The sequence below is a fragment of the Condylura cristata genome, unplaced genomic scaffold (assembly GCF_000260355.1).
Source record: "Condylura cristata isolate star-nosed mole 26May11 unplaced genomic scaffold, ConCri1.0 scaffold00001, whole genome shotgun sequence".
NCBI classification, from domain to species: domain Eukaryota; kingdom Metazoa; phylum Chordata; class Mammalia; order Eulipotyphla; family Talpidae; genus Condylura; species Condylura cristata.
The window spans coordinates 16,959,051-16,965,281 of NW_004567102.1; the positions used below are offsets into that span (position 1 = coordinate 16,959,051).

The 6,231-nt window shown below is 40.2% G+C and overlaps 1 long non-coding RNA gene across 2 annotated transcripts; it reads left to right on the plus strand.

Annotated features, from left to right (window-relative positions):
* The first annotated feature begins 90 nt into the window (after positions 1–90).
* On the plus strand, positions 91–4,839 carry LOC105853606. 2 transcript variants are annotated; one of them, XR_001145431.1, is made up of 4 exons: positions 91–190; positions 1,658–1,750; positions 3,048–3,153; positions 4,040–4,839. It is a non-coding gene; the product is annotated as an uncharacterized LOC105853606 (long non-coding RNA). The 2 variants fall into 2 exon arrangements; XR_001145430.1 differs by lacking the exon at positions 91–190 and having other exon boundaries at positions 567–1,750.
* Positions 4,840–6,231: the final 1,392 nt, after the last annotated feature.

The following is a 6,231-nucleotide window of genomic DNA, read 5'->3' on the forward strand; positions in this document are numbered from 1 at the left end:
AGGGAAGGGAAGGGCCGGGGAGGCCGCGCTCCAGTCGAGGGATGGGCCGTGCGGCCGGATATTCCCAGGGCTGCGGACCGTGGCCCTCGGGGACTGACAGCCGCGCAGGTTCGGTGGCGGGAGGGAAGCTGCAGCCTTCTCGCTGGCCACAGCGCCCAGCGCGGATCTGGATGAATGGACGGTTAATCAGGTATTTATCGACGGCTTGCAATGAGCACCGCTCAGCTGGCCGGGAATTAGTGACAATCGGAAAAAAGACCCAGCCCTCAGGGAAATGCGTTCCAGTAGGGGGAGTGGTGGATGGGTGCACTTTTCCTTTCTAATATTTGGGGCCCTTGTGCCATTAGAAATTCGTCTTACCCAAATCTCCCTTTGATGCTCCCTTTGATTAGAAAGATACAAAAGAGGGTCGGCGGAAGACATTCCTCATTGAAAGCTTCTATTTAATTCTACATTTTAAAAGCACTCCGAAAGGAGAAAAGTTATTTTAATAATTTATATTGTCAAATATTAGATTTATTTTTACCAGTATAAAAGAGGCAATCACATTCTAGAGGCACAAAAATACAAAATGAACAAAGACCTATTTCCTAGTTCCTCTTCTATTAGGTCAACAGTTATTTCACTTTTTTTTTTTTTTTTTAAGATTTATTTTTGGTAGACAATTTATGTAAAATAGTGGAGTGTGTGATAGCGATTGGGATTAAGTTCTTAGGTACACTTTACATCTTAAATTTCTTGACTTCAGTATTTTGCATACAGTCTAGGTCATTAATTCCTTTAGCTGGCTAGGAAACTGGAAAGCAGAGCCTTTAATGTACTAAACTTCATTGAACTTTCAAGATTGACCTCTCTTAAGGTTGCTTCTTAGTCTTGTGGGGAATAGAAAGATGAAGAACTCTGGATCATCTCAATTTCCATTTGTGAAAAAGCGTTCAGAATTTCAAACTGCAGCCACCCCTATTAGGCTGAAGCCTACTGGATTCCTTATTGGTCAAAATTGGAATGTCAGCATTTCAGATAGTTCAACTTAATAACTCCCGGTTCCCTCATCTTTGCCATTGCCATTTGTAGATTGTGGCTAATGTATGGGAATTTCTTGCAAAAGGTGGGATGCCAACCTCTTAACATTTAGTGCTTAGTCCAAAAGTCGTGGGAGATAGTTTCAGGTATTATAACCTCCATATTTATAAACAAGAAATCCGAGGTAAAGGGGATGGGTTATACAGTGCCAGCCCTAAAACCTATGTAAACATGATTGAATAACTGGACATAGGATTCTTAGATGCATAGTTTGAAACCCCATGGAAGAAGTATTGTATGCCTATTTAAGACATTACTGATGAGCCAACTCATATAAATCCTAGTTTCTGAACCATCTTCACCTCCAAATAAATCTCTTTCTAACCTCTCTCACCCAATCACTCATGAATTTTCCTACCTCTGGATCTCTCCCATCGATGGCCATCCTCACCATTCTGTACCTAGCCCACACCAATTACCCATACATCTCATTGCCTCCGTGTCTTCTCCAACACATTAGAAGCATCTTGAGTGCCTATGACGTTTCACACTGCTAATCATTGGAGACAGGAAGATAAGACACCCTGTGTGTGGTGGTTTTGAAATATTTGTGCGTCACCTTCCTTGAAAGCAGATCCCTGAGCTGCAGTCAAGTCCTTAGGTGACTACAGCCCCAGCTGACCTCTTGGCCTGCAACCTCAGGAAGGATCCTGAGACAGAACTGCTGGTAAGCCACCCCTTAGTTTCTAACATCAACTAAGATAATAAAGCCATTTAATGGGGTTGTCCATTTGTTATTCAACAAGAGTTAACCTAGCTGACCCTAACAGTCTTTAAGAAGAAATGGGAGGCAATGTTATAATTCAGTATGATGAATATAATTCAGTATCACTCTAAAAACAACTTGAAATATACACACTATGAGTACAAAAGAAAAGTTAATTCCATTTGGCTGGTATAGGGAAGAAGACATTTTAACTAGAACTTTAGTTGTAGAACTGTACTGACAGAATGTAGAAGAGGGAAGTGAATTTTAGAATTCAGAGATGGGTTTTAAATGATAGGACAAATCTATCAATGTATATTTGTACAGATAATGTATATTTTAAATATCTTAGAATTTTGTCAATTATACTTCAATAAAGCTGGGGAAAGTTTAAGGAACTACAACTTTATTCTGCAAACTATGGGAAATAATGGAAATTTTTTAAGCATGACCAAGTCTGTCTTTAGAGAGAACTATCAGGAACAGAAAAGATCATTTTAATTTAAACAGAGTGGGGTCAGGAAAACTACTTGGGGAACTTTTAACAGCTCACTGAGGAAATGAACACTTCTCAAAGGATATAGTGTGATGTATATAAAAAGGAGATGAATTATTGCAGAAACATTTCAAGGGTAATTAATTAGATTTGGTGACCACTGTACAGATATACAGGAGTTGAAAAAGTCAAACTCTACAATGACAAATGATGGTGGGAACATTAAAATAGATACGGAACAGAGAATGGGTAGGCATAAGAGAAGATGGCCTCAACTTTGCTCTCGCTGGACTTACGGAAGCACAAGACATCCAAATCAATACTCAGATTAGTTGGAATCTGCTGGGTTGGGTTGAGGGAAGGAAAAACCAGAATTAAAGGTGTTTGGGGTTCATCTGTAGTGGGCCTGTTAAAACCATAGGTTAAATAAGTATTCCCTGGAGAGGGGGTGCTTTATTGAGCAAAAGTCTGGGTGTCAGACTCCTGGGCAATCCAGCTCCTGAGAAGGGAGGAGAAAAGGATAGGGTGGGCTGGAGGAAGCCACAGCATAAGCATTTCACACGTGCAGGTTGCATCAGGGAGGGTGGGAATCACGCACACATGATAGCCTTTGACAGCCCACACTGAACACATGAGTGGGCATAACAGTGGGTAGAAGATGAGAAAAAAAGACTATTTTAAGAAGTTTGGTGAGAAATGGGAGATGGGTGGTGTTTGGGGGTACAAAGAGGATCTCAAGAAGGATTTTTTTTTTTTTTTAAGATCGGAGTGTGTTTGGCAATGGAAGAAACATGCAAGAAAGAGAAGGAACTACTGAAAATACTAGAAATGTGGAAGATCACTGATGAATCCAGGGAGGATACTAAAGGTCAGCTTTAACAGCAAGAGGAAGAAGAAAAACTGAGCTGGGTCAAGGACCTCAAAATGGACAGTATGTAGTTATGTCTAGAGGTAGAAGAAATAGCCTCTCAGGTTTATATTTACACTTTATAGCCTCCCTGTGAGCAAGGCAAGACAGTTATTATCAATCTCTCCTTATAACTGTCCTGAGACGCAAGCATGACGGAGGCCACATAATTACTGGGTAGCTGGACCAGGACTTAGACCAGGGCAGCAGAGTCCCTTACAGGGCCACACTGAGCCTTTTGGCCTCTAGCCTTTCAGCGAGAGCATGGCACTAGCCAAGAGGGCACCATCTGCTCTTCTCTACACGTCAGCTGTGGCTGCTGATAATTCGGCTACACCAGCTCTTAACTAAAATTGAGTATTCTTTCCCAAACAGACCTTGTAGTTTCCGATCTCTGTGTTCCCCATCCCTTTGCCTAAAAGCTAACTGTCCAAGTGAAAGACCATAAACTTCCTTCACCAAGCTGTCCACGGGGCACTAGGCTGGAGGTCTGCACACAGCACTGATATACATTCTCAGGTAGCTGCAGGTTCTCCTGCAATTATCACCTTTTTCTATGAGTTTTACCCCATTTGGGATGGTATGAACTTGGAGGAAAGGAATTCTGCCATTCGCTGTCCTCATCCAATAGCACCAAGCCCCAAGCACAAGTGTGTTTGAAAGTGTTAGTTAATGAGATGCTGTTGCTGTGTCCAGTATAAATGTGGTCATGAACCCCAACAAATGAAAAATGTCTTTTCCCAAATAACAATTTCTGAATATATTCATTCCAAGGTGTAAGTGATTCACTGAAGACTAGCCCTCACTAGCATCCCACTTCACCATGTTGTGTTTGCTTTTGTCTCAGACTTGCCCTTCATGGTTACATAGAAGCTACAAGAGCTCCTGGTCATTTCCTTTATAAAACAAGGCTCAACATTGACAAAGAAGGAGAAGGGGCATTTTGAAGAGTAAAACATTTGCAGAAACCCCAGGCTTCCTTTATGCCTTATTGTCAGAATTGCCTCCTTTATGCCTTATTGAGAGAATTGCCTCATGTGCCCATTCCTAAACCAGCCATTGACAAGCTGAGTGGAACTGACCTCACTAAACTGACTTCATGAGGAAGGCATCTTTGCCGGAACTCGGGTGATGTTGAGTTTCCTTTGAAGATTCTGGCTACCCCTACCTGTACAAAATTAAAATTCCAGTGGCAAGAAAAAAGAGAAGAATTGCTGCAGAGCAGGCACCCAGTATCTGCACAGTGATTTTTTTCCAGAGCCTTTTCACTCATATTTTTGCACACAACAAGCCTTGCTTTCTGGCTTCTGTATGCTAGGCACATGGACCTTGTTAGAATGTCTGGTTGAAGGACTTCCAACTTGACAAAGTGGGTTGTTTGTCTTCTGACAGTCCAGTGTATTATCTCAGCCTCAACAGCACCATTCACTAAAGGCAGAGACTACAGTGCCAAATCTTGCCTCCAATATCACAGCAGATTAGAGGAATCTTTGGTGTGGCGGGCAGGATGGTGGGATCAGTCGGCACAAAGGGGATGTGTGGTCTGTAAAGAATTTTAAAACAGTGATAAACCTCTAAATGCAGTCTGGAATCCTGGATTGAGCCCTGGAACAGAAAAATAACAGTAGAAACACTGCTGAAATCAAAATAAAGGCTAATTTAACTCATTGTACCAATGTTAACTTCCATGTTTTGATAAATGTTCTATGATTATAGAAGCTGGAGAGGTTTATAAGGACTCTATACTATTTTTACAATTTTCCTATAAATCTAAAGTTATTTCAAAGTAAAATAAAAAAATGACTCTCAATAAGAAATTATCACCATGACAATTCTAAACAATGTCAGTGGTAAATATACATGCCTCCCTCTTCAAATCTTTTGGGTTTTTTTTAATTGTATTTTTTATTGTGGTAATATTGGTTTACAACATTGTATATGATTTAGGGATATATCTTTTTAGATGTATGTTACTACACAACACACACCACCAAGGCATCCATAATGTTCTACTATGGCCCACTGAGTTTTCCTATTCCCTCCAGTAGATTCAACTCTACACTAAGTTTTCTAAGGTTTGTATTTATTTAGTTTTGTCTATCCAATGTTATTTTTTCTTTATAGTCCACATATGAGTGAAATTGAGTATTTCTGTTTCTCCCTCTGATTTATTTGCTTGGATAAATCCCATGTAGTTCCAACAATGTTGTTGCAAATAGCGAGTTCATCTTTTTTATAGCTGAGTAGTATTCCATTGGCATAGACATAGATACCACATATTCTTCAGCCACTCATCTGTCATAGGGCACTTGGATATTTTTTCTCATAACTTGGTTTTTTAAATATAACCACAGTGAATCTATGAGTGAATATATCCCTTCAAGTTAGTTTTTGCTTTCTCTGGGTAAAGCCATATATATGGAATTGCTGGGTCATATGGTAGATTTTTTAAAAATATCTTGAGAAACCCATTTTGTTTTCCATAGAGGCTGGACTAATATGTGAAGGTTCCTATTTCCCAGCAACCCCATTCATATATGTTTCTTGTCTTTTTGATATAAGCCATTCTCACAGGAATGAGGTTGTGTCTCATTGTGGTTTTGATGGTGAACATTTTTTCATGTGCCTATTGGCCACTTGTGTATCTTGATTGAAAAAGTGTCTATTTAGCTTTTCTGCCCATTTTTTAAAATTGGGCTACTTATTTTCTTATTGATTTGTATGGGTTCACTATAGATCTTAGATATATGATGTACAAATATATTCTCCCATTCTGTAAAGTATTTTCACTTCCACTTTTGGTGGAAATATTTTAGTTTGATACAGCCCCATTTGTTTGGTTTTGTTTCTTTTGCCATTGTAATCATATACAGTACATGGAAGCAGCCTATATGACCATTGACAGATGACCAGATCAACAAGATATGGTAGGCCCCTTCCTGGTGGAGCAGCAGGTTAGAGCACAGCACTGTGAAGCTATCCGCAGCCACTGCAGCACAAGTTCGATCCCTGGGAGGTGACCCATATGGTGTGGCAGAC